Genomic DNA, 16,565 nt, shown 5'->3' on the forward strand with positions numbered 1-16,565 from the left:
AATGCCATGTGTACCATATGACGTGAAGGTCACTGTATAATGGCAGTAGGGTATATGAAAGATTGGTGTATCTTCTGAGGGGTTAAATGTGAAGTAAAGATAGAATAAAAAGTAGGTCTTATGTTTTACCAAGAGGTGCAGTGGTAAGAGTATACAGACTTTGGAGTAAAATACATTGGGAAGTGAACCTAGTTCACCCGTTAACCAGATCAGTTACTTCATGGAAGTAATGGAAAAAATAACCTTTCAAGGTTGTTGGGGGAATTATAAAAAATTTGTGTATAGTTAATATTCTATGATTCTACTTTTTTCTTTTTTTTTTTGTGGTACGCGGGCCTCTCACTGTTGTGGCCTCTCCCGTTGCGGAGCACAGGCTCCGGATGCGCAGGCTCAGTGGCCATGGCTCACAGGCCCAGCCTCTCCGTGGCATGTGGGATCTTCCCGGACCGGGGCACGAACCCGTGTCCCCTGCATGGCAGGTGGACTCTCAACCACTGCGCCACCAGGGAAGCCCTATGATTCTACTTTTATATAAAAAAGATAAGTAGCAGTCTGTTTGTGTACAGCATGTGTGTGCACACATATATGAACAGGAAATACCTGGGAATATTTATTATAAAACCGTCTTAGTAGTAGTAGTTATCTTTGGGTGTCAGGATTGAGAGATTACCTTTTTTTCTTCTATCATCTTTAAAAACAATTAAAACATTTAATAGACTTTGTTTTTTTTTGGCCGCACCGTGCGGCTCGTGGGATCTTAGTTCCCTGACCAGGGGTTGAATCCGGGCCCTTGTCAGTGAGAACACGGAGGCCTAACCACTGGACCACCAGGGAATTCCCCACAAGTTTGGTCTCTATATCTGTGAGTCTGTTTCTTTTCTGTTATATTCACTAGTTTGTTGTATTTTTTTAGATTTCACAAAAAAGTGCTATCATACAATATTTGTCTTTCTCTGTCTGACTTAATTTACTTAGTAGAACACCCTCCAAGTCCATCCATGTTGTTGCAAATGGCAAAATTTTGTTCTTTTTTATGGCTGAGCAGTATTCCATTGTATATCTATCTATACCATCTCTTCCTTTTTTTTTAACATCTTTATTGGAGTATAATTGCTTTACATTGTTGTGTTAGTTTCAGCTGTATAACAAAGTGAATCAGCTATACATATATCCCCATATCCCCTCCCTCTTGGGTCTCCCTCCCACCCTCCCTATCCCACCCCTCTAGGTGGTGTACTATATCTTCTTTATCCATTCATCTGTTGATGGACACTTAGGTTGCTTCCATTTCTTGGCTATTGTAAATGACGCTGCTATGAACACTGGGGTACATGGATCTTTTTGAATTAGTGTTTTAATATTTTTTGAATATATACCCAGGAGTGGAATTGCTGGGTCATATCGTATTTCTATTTTTAGTTTTCTGAGAACTCTCCATATCATATTCCACAGTGGCTGCACCAATTTACATTTCCACCAACAGTGTACGAGGGTTCCCTTTTTTCCACATCCTCACCAACCTTTGTTATTTGTGTTCTTTTTGAGGACAGCCATTCTGACAGGTGTGAGGTGATTATCTCATTGTCGTTTTAATTTGCATTTCTCTGATGATTAATGATATTGAGCATCTTTTTATGTGCCTGTTGAGCATTCCAAATAGACATTTGGAAAAATGTCTGTTCAGGTCTTCTGCCCATCTTTTAATCAGGTTGTTTTGTTTTTTTTTGATGTTAGGTTATACGAGCTGTTTATATATTTTGGATTTAACCCCTTATTGGTCATATTATTTGCAAATATTTTCTCCCATTCAGTAGGTTGTCTTTTCATTTTGTTGATGGTTTCTTTTGCTCTGCAAAAAGTGTTGTTTAATTAGGTTCCATTTGTTTATTTTTGCTTTTATTTCCTTTGCTTTAGGATACAGATCCAAAAAAACATTGCTACGATTTATGTCAGAGTGTTTTCTTCAAGGAGTTTTATGGTTTCTGGTCTTACATTTAGGTCTTTGATTCATTTTGAGTTTATTTTTGTATATAGGGTTAGAGAATGTTCTAATTTCATTCTTTTACATGTAGCCCTCCAGTTTTCCCAGCACCATTTATTGAAGGGTAGCTCATTTCTTTTTATTGGTAAATGATATCCCGTTGTATGGATCTACCTCAGTTTGTTTACCCATTCACCTACTGCAGGGCATCTTGGTTGCTTCCAGTTCTTGGCAATTACAAATAAAGCTGCTATAAACATTTGTGTGCTGGTTTTTGTGTGGACATAAGTTTCCAACTCATTTGGGTAAATACTTAGGAACATGATTGCTGAATCATATAGTTAAGACTATGTGCAGCTTTGTAAAAAAACTGCCAAACTGTCTTCCAAAGTGGCTGGACCTTTTGCATTCCCACCAGGAATGAATGAGTCCCAGCTGCTCCACATCCTCACTAGTGTTTGGTGTTGTCAGTGTTTTGGATTTCAGCCATTCTAATAGGTATGTAGTGGTATCTAGCTTTTGTTTTAATTTGCATTCCCCAAATGATATATCATGCTGAATATCTTTTTATATGCTTGTTTGACATCTATATATCTTGTTTGGTAAGGCATCAGTTCAGGTCTTTAGTGCATTTTAAAATTCAGTTGTTTGTTTTCCTTATTGTTGAGTTTAAAGAGTTATTTGTGTATTTGGGATACAAGTCCTTTACCAGATATTGTTTTGCAAATATTTTCTCCCAGTCTGTGACTTGTCTTTTCAGTGTTTTTCACATAAGTTTTAAACTTTAATGACGTCCTACTTATCAGTGTTTTCTTTCATGGATTGTAATTTTGGTATTGTATCTAAAAAGTTATGTGGGAATTCCCTGGCGGTCCAGTGGTTAGGACTCCACACTTCCACTGTGGGGGGGCCCAGGTTCGATCCCTGGTCCTGGAACTATGATCCCACAAGCTGCACAGCGTGGCCAAAAAAAAAGTTATTGCCAAACCCAAGGTCACCTAGATTTTCTCCTGTGTTATCTTCTAGAAGTTTTATAATTTTGTTTTACCTTCATGTCTGATACATTTTGAATTAATTTTTGTGAAAGGTGTAAGGTCAGTGTCTATATTCATATTTTAAAATGTGGATGTACAGTTCTTCCAGTACCATTTGTTGAAAAGACTGTCCTTTTCTCCTCTGTCAAAGATCAGTTGACTATATTTGTGTGGGTCTATTTCCGAGCTCTATATTCTGTTCCATTGAACTATTTGTTCTTTTTCCAATACCACACTATTTGATTACTGTAGCTTTATATTGTCTTCAAGTCAGATGGTGTTAGTTCTCCAACTTTGTTCTTCAATATTGTATTGGCTATTCTAGGTCTTTTGCTTTCCCATATAAAGAGAGTTTATCGATATCCACAAAATAAAATGCTAGGATTTTGGTTGAGACTGTACTACTGAATTTATAGATCAAGTTAGGAAGCACTGACATAATAACAGTATTGAGTCTTCCTATTTATGGACATGGAGTATCTATTCATTTAGATCTTCTTTGATTTCTTTCCTCAAAGTTTTATCATTTTCCTCATATAGATCTTGTACATATTCTGTTAGATTTCTCTTAGTACTTTTATGAGGGGTCCTAATGTAAATGGTATTGTGGTTTTTAACTTAAAATTCCAACTGTTCATTGCTGGTATATAGGAAAGCAATTGACTTTTGTATATTACCCTTGTATCCTGCAACCTTACCATGATCAGTCATTAGTTCCAGTTTGTTCTTGATTCTTTGGGATTTAACATAGACAATCAAGTCATCTGCAAACAAAGACAGTTTTATTTCTTCCTTTCCAACCTATATACCTTTTCTTTCCTTTCTTGTCTTATTTCATTAGCTAGGACTTCCCGTAGGATGTTGAATGGGAGTGGTGAGAGGTGATATTCTTGTCCTATTTCTGATCTTCAGGGGAAAGCATCTATGTTCTCTCCATTAAGTATGATGGTAGCTGGAGGTTCTTTCTAGATGTTCTTTATAAAGTTGAATCAGTTCTCTTCTATTCCTAATTTGCTGAGAGGTTTTGTTTTGTTTTTTTTTTAAATCATGAATAGGTGTTGGCCTTTGTTAATGTTTTTTTCCTGTGTCTATTAGTATAATCATATGATCTTTCTTCTTTAGCCTGTGGATGTGATGGATTACATTAATTGATTTTCAAGTGCTGAATCAGCCTTGCATTCCTGGAATAAATCCCACTTGGTCATGGTGTATAATTCTTTTCACACTTTGTTGGATTCAGTTTGCTAATATTTTGTTGAGGATTTTTTGCATTTATGTCCATGAGTGATATTAGTCTGTAGTTCTCCTTTTTTTTTTTTTTTTTCCTTGCGTTATGTGGGCCTCTCACTGCTGTGGCCTCTCCCATTTGCGGAGCACAGGCTCCGGACGTGCAGGCTCAGCGGCCATGGCCCACGGGCCCAGCCGCTCCGCGGCACGCGGGATCCTCCCGAAACGGGGCACGAACCCGCGCCTCCCGCATCGGCAGGCGGACTCCCAAGCACTGCGCCACCAGGGAAGCCCTCTCCTTTTTTGTACTGTCTTTATCTGGTTTTGGTATTAGGTAATGCTGGCCTCGTAGGATGAGTTAGGAAGTGTTCTCTCTGCTTCTATTTTCTGGAAGAGACTGCAGAGAGTTGGTATCATTTTTTTCAAGTATTTGATAGAACTCACCAGTGAAATCATCTGGGCCAAGTGCTTTCTGTTTGGAAGATTACTGATTCAATTTCTTTAACAGATATAGGCCTAGATTTATTTATTTATTATTTATTTCTCCATGTGTGAGTTTTGGTAGTGTTTTTCAAGGAATTGGTCCGTTTTATCATCTAAGAGATCAAATTTTAGAGAATACAGTTTTTCATAATATTCCTTCATTATCCTTTTAACATCCATGGATTAATAATGATGGCCCCTCTTTTCATTTAAGATATTAGTAATTTATTTCTTTTTTTTATTTGTTTGTTTTTTGGCTAGCCTGGCTAGAGGTTTATCAGTTTTATTGATCTTTAGAAAGAACCAGCTTTTGCTTTCTTTGATTTTCTCATGTTTTCCTATTTTCAGTTTCATTGATTTCTGCTCTAATTTTTTTTATTATCTTTTTTTTTTTTTTTTCTGCCAGCTTTGCTCTTCTTTCTCTAGTTTTCTAAGGTGGAAGCTTATTTTATTTTATTCCCCCTCACCTTTATTGAGACATAATTGACATATAATATTGTGTTAGTTTAAGGTATATAATGTGACTTGATATATTTATTGCAAATGATTACCACGATAAGGTTAGTTAACATATTCATCACCTCACAGTTACCTTTTTTGTTTTTCATTGAGGCAAGAACATTTAAGATCTACTCTTTTAGCAAATTTCAAGTATACAATACATTTAACTATAGTCACCATGTTAACTATAGTTACCATATTAGATTCCCCGGAACTTATTCATATAACTGGATGTCTGTATCCTTTGACCAACATCACCCCATTTCTCCTACCCCCTACCCCGTCAACCACCAATCTACTCTCTGTTTCTATAGTTCAGCTTTTTATAGATTCTCACATATGTGAGATCATACATTTGTCTTTCTGACTTATTTCACTTAGAATAATGCCCTCAAAGTTGCAAATGACTGGATTTCTTTTTTATATTTGAATAATATTCCATTGTGTGTGTATATGTGTATGTACATGTCTGTATATATACTACGTTTTCTTTATCCATTCATCTGTCAACAGATGCTTACATTGTTTCCAAATCTTGGCTATTGTGAATAATGCTGCAATGCAGTTAACATGGGAGTGCAGATATCTCTTTGAAATAGTGATTTCATTTCCTTTGGATATATGCCCAGATGTGGGATTGCTGGACCATACATGGTATTTCTATTTTTTAATTTTTTGAGAAACCTCTATACTGTTTTCCAGTGTGGCTATACCAATTTACATTCCCACCAACAGTGCACTCCACATCTCTTATCTTTTTGATAATAGCCATTCTAACAGGTGTGAGGTAATAGATTATTGGTTGCAAATATTCCTTTTCTAACATTTGCATTTAACGCTATAAAATTTCCCTCCAAGCACTGCTTTCACTGCATCCTACATTTCTGATTAGTTGTATTTTAACTTTCATTTAGTTCAAAATATTTAAAAATTTCTCAAGACGTCATCTTGATCCATGTGTTACTTAGAAGTGTGTTGTTTAAACTCCATATTTTGGGGGAGTTTTTTCACTTATCCTTCTGTTCTTAATTTCTAGTTTAATTCCACTGTGACCTGAGAGTATACTTTGTATGATTTCTATTCTTCTAAATTTATTGAGGTGTGTTTTATGGTCCAGAATGTGGTCTATCTTGGTGAACATTCCGTGTGAGCTTGAAAAGAATGTGTATTCTATTGTTGTTTGAGGAAGTATTTTACCAGTGTTAATTAGATCCAGTTAATTGATGGTGCTGTTCAGTTCAAGTATACCTTACTGATTTTCTGCCTGCCTGATCTATCAATTACTGATAGAGGTATTGTGAATTCTCAGTGGATTTGTCCATTTCTCCTTGCAGTTCTATCAGTTTTTTGCCTCACATATTTTGATGCTTTGTTGTCAGATGCATATACATTAAGGATTATTATGATTGCTTGGAGAACTGACCCCTTTATCACTATGTAATGCCCTTCTTTTTAAAAATTAATTAATCAATTAATTTTTGGCTGAGTTGGGTCTTCGTTGCTGTGCATGGGCTTTCTCTAGTTGCGGCGAGTAGGGGCAACTCTTCGTTGCGGTGCATGGGCTTCTCATTGCGGTAGCTTCTCTTGTTGTGGAGCATGGGCTCTAGGCACACGGGCTTCAGTAGTTGTGGCTTGCGGGCTCTAGAGTTCAGGCTCAGTAGTTGTGGCACACAGGCTTAGCTGCTCCGCGGCATGTGGGATCTTCCCGGACCACGGCTTGAACCCGTGTCCCCTGCATTGGCAGGTGGATTCTTAACCACTGCGCCACCAGGGAAGCCCTGTAGTGCCCCTCTTTATCCCTAATAATTTCCCATGTACTGAAGTCTGCTTTGTTTGATTAACATAGGCATTCCAGCTTTCTCTTGATTTGTGTTAACATGGTATACCTTTCTCCATACTTTACTTAGTTGTTGTTGAAGGAATCTGACTGTGGTTAAGAAACAGTTTTTAAGATGAAAATAACAAACTGCCTCAACTAGTATGCATGCTTTCCTGAGAGAATATCTTTTCCAGACTCTTCCTGCTTTCAGTGCAGTTGGTTTGATAGTGAGTCTCCAAGGTATGGAAAGTGGGGGCCAGAGTGTTGACAACACGTCATATATGTGGTTTATTTGTTTAAGCCCTGGCCTCTGTTTTTAGTTCAAAATATATGGAAAGGTAAAGCATACAAACTCAGTCACGGAAGAGTTAAATATCTGCCTAAAGGTACAGGATATAAATGAAGCCCAGTGCTGTTCAGTGTTTGTACTTAGGGTGTATTTGCTTGTTTTAACACTGCCTATCTATTAACTGTGGTAAAAAAAAAATATATATATATATAAAATAAAACTTGCTATTTTAACTATTTTAAAGTGTACAGCTGAGTGGTGTTAATCATATTCACCATTGTGAAATATCATTCATTGTGTAAATACCAGCACCATCTATTTTCAAAATATTTTTATCATCTTAAACAGAAACTCTGTACTCATTAAGCAGTAACTCACCATTGTTTCTCCCTTTAGCCCCTGGTACTTCTACTCTCTATCTTTATTAATTTGTCTATCCTAGACCTATATGTGGAATCATACAATAATTATTTGTTTTGTGTCTGAATTATTTCACTTAGCATAATGTCTTCAAGGTTACCCCATGTTGTAGCATGTTATCAGAACATTTCTTTTTAATGACTTAATAATAATATTCCATTGTATGTATATGCCACATTTTGTTTATCCATTCATATGCTGATGGACACTTGGGTTGTTTCCAACTTTTGGCTATTGTGAATAATGCTGCAATGAGTGGTGTATAAAGTACCTGTTTTGAGTCCTTGTTTTCAATTCTTTTGGGCATATACCTAGGAGTGGAATTACTGGATCATATGTTAATTCTATTTAAAAATTTCAGGAATCAGCACACTATTTTCCACAGCAGCTGAATCACTTTACATTCCCACCAGCAATGTAAAAGGATTTCAGTTTCTCCACATCCTCACCATAGGACTCCACGCTTCCACTGCAGGGGGACCTGGGTTCAGTCCTTCCGGAACTAAGATCCCACAGGCTGCACTGTGTGGCCAAAAAAACACCATTCTAGTGGGTGTGAAGTGGTATCTCATTGTGGTCTTGATTTGCATTTCCCTAATGACTAATGATGTTGAGGTTTTTTTTCATGTGCTTATAAGCCATTTGTGATCTTCTCTGGAGAACTGTCTCTTCAAGTCTTTTGCCTACTTTAAAATTCAGTTGTTTATCGTTTTGTTGTTGAGTTGTAGTTCTTTACATATTCGGTATGTTAAACCCTTATCAGATATACAATTTATAAATATTCTCTCCCATCCTTTAAGTTGTCTTTTCACTTTCTTGATAATGTCCTTTGATGAACAAAAGCTTTTTTTTTTTTTTTTAAGTGTTTTCAGCCATTCTCTAATGTGGTTTAATTAATTAATTTTTGCTGTGTTGGGTCTTCGTTTCTGTGCGAGGGCTTTCTCCAGCTGTGGCAAGCGGGAGCCACTCTTCATCGCAGTGCGCGGGCCTCTCACTATCCCAGCCTCTCTTGTTGCGGAACACAGGCTCCAGACGCGCAGGCTCAGTAGTTGTGGCTCACGGGCCTAGCTGCTCTGCGGCATGTGGGATCCTCCCAGACCAGGGCTCGAACCCGTGTCCCCTGCATTCGCAGGCAGATTCTCAACCACTGCGCCACCAGGGAAGCCCCCTAAACAAAAGTTTTTAATTTTGATGAGGTCCAATTTATTCTTTTCTTTTGCTGCTCATGCTTTTGCTATCATAATCTAAGACTCTATTGCCATATCCAAGGTCATGAAGATTTACTCCTATGTTTTCTCTTATGAAATTTATGACTTTAGCTCTTATATTTAGGTCATTGATCCTTTCCCTTTACTTTTACTCTATCTGTGTCTTTATATTTAAACTGGGTTTCTTGTAGACAACATATAGTTGGGTCTTTTTTTTTCTTTTCTTTTTTTTAAATCCACTGTCAGTCTGTCTGGTTTTTTTTCCCTGCCTGGCCGAACCATGTGTCTTGCAGGATCTTAGTTCCCCAACCAGGGATCAAACCTGGACCCCCTGAAGTGGAAGCATGGAGTCCTAACCACCGGACCACCAGGGAATTAACTTTTTATTTTCCAGTCTGTCTGTTTTTTTTTTTTAATCTCAAAATTTCCTTTTATTTTTTTCCCCAAAAACAAGAAGGCAAAAAATTCTACTGTAAATTCTTGGGAGAGGAAGCAATCATTCTCTTTTGGGATACAAAATTTATTAAAATTATGCTGACATGGAAAATTGAGTAATTGCTAGCAAGTGGCATTGGTGATAAATACTTCATAAGTATCCCTACAGATAGCCATGTAAATGCAGTAGGTCAACCATCGTTTCTATTATAGACTAGTGTTTGTTGATTAGTCACTAGGTATATGTCATTAAAATATGCTGAGAGGGATTATTACCACAAAGAAACTTAAAATAAATCAAGAAAATCGAAATAATTTTTACTATGTAAGTTCTCCAGTCTGTCTTTTAATTGGTGTATTTAGACCATTTAAAAGACATTTAAAATGATTATTGATATATTTGGATTAATATCTACCATATTTGTAACTGTTTTTTATTCACTACACGTTTCTTTTTTTTTTTAAAAAAACAAACTTTCCTCTTTTCTGCCTTCTCTGTTTTAAACTGAGCATTTTACATAATTCAATTTTCTCTTCTCACGATTCTATTTCTTCAAAAAATTACTTTAGTGTTTGCCCTAGAGTGGCAGTATACATTTACAACTAATCTAAGTCCATTTTCAAATAACTATACCACTTCATAAGGTACCTTATAATAGTATTCCCAATTCTTCCCTCTGTCTATAACATCATTGCTTTCATTTATCTTTAAGCTATAGTAACCCAATACATTGCTATTATTATTTTGAACAAGCAGTTATCTATTAGTTCAATTAAGAATTTTTTTAAAAACCCAAAGGATTTATTTTACCTTTATTTATTCCTTCTCTAACACTCTTCCTTTCTTCACAAAGATTTGAGTTTCAGCTCTATTATTTTTCTTCCCTGTGAAGGATTTCTTGCAATTTATTGTCTACAGCCTTTGTCTGAGACAGTCTTTATTTCTCCTTTACTTCTTTTTTTTTTTTTTTTGCGGTACGCGGGCCTCTCACTGCTGCGGTCTCCCCCATGGCAGAGCACAGGCTCCGGACACGCAGGCTCAGCGGCCATGGCTCACAGGCCCAGCTGCTCTGCGGCATGTGGGATCTTCCTGGACTGGGGCATGAACCCCCGTCCCCTGCATCAGCAGGCGGACTCAGCCACTGCGCCACCAGGGAAGCCCTCTCCTTTACTTTTGAAGGCTAATTTATTTGGATACTGAATTCTAGGTTGGTGGTTTTTTTCTTGCAACATTTTAAATATTTCACTTCACTCCCTCCTGCTTGCATGGTTTATAAAGTGAAGTTGATGTAATTCTTATCCTTGTTTCTCTATAGGTAAGGTTGTCTTGTTCTCTGTCTTCTTTCAAGATTTTCTCCTGGTTTTTGATTTTCTGCAGTTTGAATAAGACATGGCTAGGAGAAAACTTTTTGGTATTCATCCTACTTGGTGTTCTCTGAGCTTCCTGGATCTGTGTTGTGGTTTCTGTCACTAATTTTGGAAAATTCTCAGCTATTATTATTTCAAGTATTTCCTCTGCTCTTTTCTTTCTTCTCCTTTGGGTATTGCAGAATATACTGCATATGTTATTGGGTTGGTCAAAAAGTTCATTCAGGTTTTTCCATAACATCTTATTTGGCCAACCCAAAATATATCTTTTGTAATTGTCTTACAGTTCTCAGATATTCTGTTCTGGGTTCCCCCACCCCCATTCTTTTTTAATTTTTGCATTTCAATTTGAGATGTTTCTTTTTATATTTATAATTTAAAATTTTGGAAATATTCACATGGTTCAATGTTGAAAAGATACAAAAGGTAAATAATGAAAAATTCTTTCTCCCCCTTACCTCTGACCCACATTCATCCAATTCTAACTCGGTACACAACCAATAGTGTTTGTTTTACCTTCCAGGATATTCTATGCATAACAAGGAAATACTTTATTTCCTTTCCTTTAAAAAAAATCCACAAATGGTAGCATAGTATATACAGATTTACATGTCATTTTTCCCCTACATATCAGTATATCTTAGAGATTATTCCACATCAGTACATAAAGAGATTCTTGTTCTTTTAAATGGCTGCATAGTATCCCATTTATGTACGTATAGGTCCACAACTGCTTATTCAAAACCCCTGGGTTTGGAATGCATTTGGAATTCATTATTTTTAAAGTTATATACAGATAACTTGTGCATATATTATATATAATACAGGAGGTCTGAGGCAGCATCCCATAATTAAACACATTACTATTTGTGCAGTGAAAGTATGAATATTCACACTAGGTAGGATAAATAGCAAAATTAGTATTGTAGTTTTTTGATACAGTAACAAACTGATGAATGAAATAGTGTGATACAGACCATAAATACTTGGTACTCTTTTATTTCTAAGGAAAACATTCAATAAAACCTCAAACCAAGCTAAGTATCTGTACATATGCATACAGTAAATACTTCTTCCATCTGGTTTCTTGAGGATCTTGGACAAAAGGCTTCATCTGCACTGCTATTATTGTCACCAAAGATTAGAGTTGGATATTTAATGATGGGCCAGGATAGAGATTAATGATGAAGCAACTACAATAGATGGCCTTAAAAAGGTGTACTTCTAGGATAATGTGTCTCATTAACATAGATTTCTATATAAGCGGTCTCTTCCAATTAAGTAAGCAGCAATAATCCCTTTTTCACTGATAAATGCATGTTATTCAAGGCCAATTAACTGCTCATACATTTCCCCCATACTGTCTATGGAGATTATTTTTCATCTGTGTTACATATCATCATTGTCATGATTACTAGCCTCATGCTTTTTTGGGTTAACACTATTTTAGCAATTTTTCTATCTTGCAAGGAATGTACAACAGGTATATAACATAATATTCAGTAGTTTTTTGATGTCAGCTTGTTCTAACTCAGTGCTTCTACAACCTTAGTTGGCATAAAAGTCATCTGAAGAATTTTTTAAAGCATAAGATTCTTGGGCTATACCCACAGAGATTTTGATTCAGTAGGTCTAGAGTTAGTTGGGTCTGGGAATTTGCATTTCTAACAAGCTTCCAAGTCATGTTTGTTTTTTTGTTTTTGTTTTTGGCTGCATTGGGTCTTTGTTGCTGCACACGGGCTTTCTCTAGTTGCAGCGACCGGGGGCTACTCTTTGTTGCTGTGCGCAGGCTTCTCATTGCAGTGGCTTCTCTTGTTGCGGAGCACGGGTTCTAGGCGCACGGGCTTCAGTAGTTACAGCGCGTGGGCTTAGTTGCTCTGCGGCATGTGGTTATCTTCCGGGACCAGGGATCGAACCTGTGTCCCCTGCACTGGCAGGTGGATTCCTAACCATTGTGCCACAAGGGAAGCCCCTCCAAGTCATGTTTTATTTATTTATTTATTTATTTATTTAGGCTGTGTTCGGTCTTCATTGCTGCGCACAGCCTTTCTCTAGTTGTGGCGAATGGGGGCTACTCTTCGTTGCGGTGTGCGGGCTTCTCATTGTAGGGGCTTCTCTTGTTGCAGAGCACAGACTCTAGGTGCACGGGCTTCAGTCGCTGTGGCACACGGGCTCAGTACTTGTGGCTTGCGGGCTCTAGAGCGCAGGCTCAGTACTTGTGGCGCATGGGCTTCATTGCTTCGCAGCATGTGGGATCTTCCCGGACCATGGCTTGAACCCGTGTCCCCTGCATTGGCAGGCGGATTCTTAACCACTGCGCCACCAGGGAAGTCCCCCAAGTCATGTTTATGCTGCTTGTCCACTGACCACACTTTGAGTAGCAAGGTTGGTGACTTTAGACTTTTAGCCTATTAACTTTTAGCGTTAAGTAATGACACTATATATCTTCTCATTAGTGACACAAAACCCTTCAATATCTTCATATACAACTTCACTTTAAAAGCCAAAGTCTCTGCAAAATATTTATCAAGTATCAGCAACTGTGTAAATGGCATAATTAAGGTATACCTGAACAAGCTTCTACAATAACTCTCTTAGAAAGACTTGGGAGTTACCTGCTGCAAGTATCTAGTATGAAAACAAATAAATATTTATATTTGCTCTTCCCTGGGAGTAAAATTTCTTGGTCACAAGAAGTTCATGAGGCATGTGTGTGGAACAGTGGTCCAGGAATGAGTATAGTTTTCTTCCATTCCAGCTTGTGTGCAATAAACTCATGCCATTGGTACAGATTATTAAGCCAGGTAGAAATGATCTCTTTGATTACCCATGCTTTTTTGTTTACATACTAATAAGTAAATCGTGAACAATTTTTTTTTTTGGCTGTGTCGCACGGCTTGTGTAATCTTACTTCCCTGACCAGGGATCGAACCTGGGCCCACGGCAATGAAAGCACGGAGTCCTAACCACTGGACAGCCAGGGAATTCCCTGAACGACTTTGAACCATTGTGGATGTTGGCTTTTTCTAGCTTTACCTCTCTGCTGCATTGGCACATCCCAGAACTTTCAACCTGTGCTTAGAGTCCTTAAAACCTCTTGTTTGCTCATCAATCATTGTTAATTTTTTTTTTTTTTAAGAAAACAGAACAGAACAAAGCTGTTTCATCCACCGTATATACATGTTTGAGACCAAGGTTTTCATTAAAAATTACCTTAACAAACTGTCAATATAATTTTCATCTTCTTCATGAAAAGAAGCTATTTCATCATAGTTGTCCAGATATTTTATACCGTGATGCTTCTGAAATTTCTGCAGCCAATATCCTTTTCTTTTAGAAAAAAAAATTTATTTATGTATTTGGCTGCACTGGGTCTTAGTTGCGGCATGAGGGATCTTTGTTGTGGCATGGGGGATCTTTAGTTGCTGCATGTGGGATCTAGTTCCCTGACCAGGGATCGAACCTGGCCCCCCTGCATTGGGAATGCAGTCTTAGCCACTGGACAGCCAGGGAAGTCCCATGCAGCCAATCTTCTGATATTCTATACTCACCACAAAGGTTCAGTCTTCCATGGCATAATCTAGCTTGTTTCATGAACAACAAACCAGTCAGTGGCATATTCACATTGCTTCATTGTTGAATCCATTCAATCATGGTCATGTCAATATCTTCATTTTTTGCCCTCTGAAAAATTTCTGTTCTTCATTAGTTCTGGTCATTGTTGTCCCTGTAAAACTTCAACTCTTTGTCCTTCTATTATTTCAAGTCATATGTGGTGTTAATTCCCATACCTTATTCTTTAGTAAGATGTCTCATAGACATACCTGATCAAACTTTGCACTAACTCTATTTTCTGTGCTATTGTTAATGACAGATGCTTCCTTTGCTTCTTATTCTTACCCACAGGAGTATCTTCAATTTTATGGGCATTTTTTACAGGGCAATTAAACTCAAACTGACAAAATAACAACCATCTAAACGAAAAAGGCAAACAATATTAGTGAACAGCAGAGACGTCTGTGACTGGTAAGAGTGTTAAGAAGCAACTAATGCCTCATATCAGCTGAGGCCAGGTTTTGCTGTCAACTTAGAAAAAAGTTTGGATTTTCAAAGTTTTTCAGGTTTGGGAATTCCATGTTAAGAGATTTTGGAGCTAAAGTAATATATTTAATCAGTCTCCTATTGATGGCTATTTAGAATGTTTCAAGTATTTTGCAGTTGCAAAAAAGGTTGGAGTGAATAACTTTGTACAAATACCATTTCACATTTGTATAAATATATTTGTAAGATAAAATCCTGGAAGTGAAATTGCTGGGTCAAAGGACATGTACATTGTAATTTTGATAGATATGCCAAATTGCCCTCCACAAAGGATTATCAATCTATACTCCCACTCTACACCTTTGCAAACACAATGTTTTATCAAAATGTTTTCTTTTATTTTGAAATAATTTAAAACTCAAAGAGAAGTTTCAAGAATACTACAAGCATCATAATTTTCTTCCCCGCCAAACCATTTGAAAGTAAGTAACTGATTTGATACACAATCACTCCTTGGACTCTGCAGTCTACTTCTGGCAAACAAGGACACTCTTCTACATACCTGCCACATAACTATCAAAATCAGGAAATGTATATTGACGTATTACTACCACCAAAGGAGACATAACAAACCAAATGCAACACGTGATCTTGTATAAACACATATAAAGATTTTTTTTTTTTTTTTTTTTTTTTTTTTTGCGGTACGCGGGCCTCTCACTGTTGTGGCCTCTCCCGTTGCGGAGCACAGGCTCCGGATGCGCAGGCTCAGCGGCCATGGCTCACAGGCCCAGCTGCTCCGCGGTATGTGGGATCTTCCTGGACCGGGGCACGAACCCGTGTCCCCTGCATCGGCAGGTGGACTCTCAACCACTGCGCCACCAGGGAAGCCCTACATATAAAGATTTTATACAAGATCGTGTGTTATGTTTAGTTTGTCATGTCTCTTCAGTCTTTGACAATTTGGAAAAATTCCTGAGTCTTCCCTTGACATTCATAACCTTGACAACTTTGCAGATTAGACTGGTTATTTTGTAGAATGTCCTTCAATATGGGTATGCCTAGTGTTTCCTCATGATTAGATGAAGGTTTGCATTTTGGGTGTAATATAAAAGAAGTGATACTGAATTCTTATTCCTTCCTGTTAGGTAATATATGATTGTGACTTGACCCGTTACTGATGACATATCCATTGCCCCAGAGTTTCCTTGGGACCCTTGGTAATGCCTTCTTCCCTTCCATCCTAACCTGTCCCAGCTCCCATTCTCAGGAAACTGCTGATCATCTTTCTGTCACCATAGTGTGCATTTCTAGAATTTTACACAAATGGAATAATACAATAGGCACTGTTTTTTCTTTGGTCTGGCTTCTTTCACTCAGCATAATTATTTTGAGATTCATCCATGTTGTAGTATGTATTACTAGTTCATTCCTTTTCATTACTGAGTAGTATTCTACTGTATGGTTATATCACAGTTTTTATCCATTCACCTGCTGATGGATATTTAGATTGTTTCCAGTTTTTGGTTAAAAATAAAGCTACTATTGGGCCTCCCTGGTGGCGCAGTGGTTGAGAGTCCGCCTGCTGATGCAGGGGATGCGGGTTCGTGCCCCGGTCCGGGAGGATCCCGCATGCCGCGGAGCGGCTGGGCCCGTGAGCCATGGGCGCTGAGCTTGCGCATCCGGCAACGGGGGGGGGCCACGACAGTGAGAGGCCCACATATCGCAAAAAAAAAAAAAAAAAAAAAAAAAAAAAAAA

The 16,565-nt window shown here is 37.7% G+C and overlaps 1 protein-coding gene across 1 annotated transcript in view; it reads right to left on the minus strand.

The window, feature by feature from the left end:
• The window catches only part of ZSWIM5 (zinc finger SWIM-type containing 5), a 264,541-nt gene that overhangs the window by 2,827 nt on the left and 245,149 nt on the right, over positions 1–16,565 (minus strand). The window lies entirely within an intron of this gene.

This window comes from Lipotes vexillifer, unplaced genomic scaffold, assembly GCF_000442215.2.
Source record: "Lipotes vexillifer unplaced genomic scaffold, Lipotes_vexillifer_v1.1 scaffold961, whole genome shotgun sequence".
Taxonomy (NCBI): Eukaryota; Metazoa; Chordata; class Mammalia; order Artiodactyla; family Lipotidae; genus Lipotes; species Lipotes vexillifer.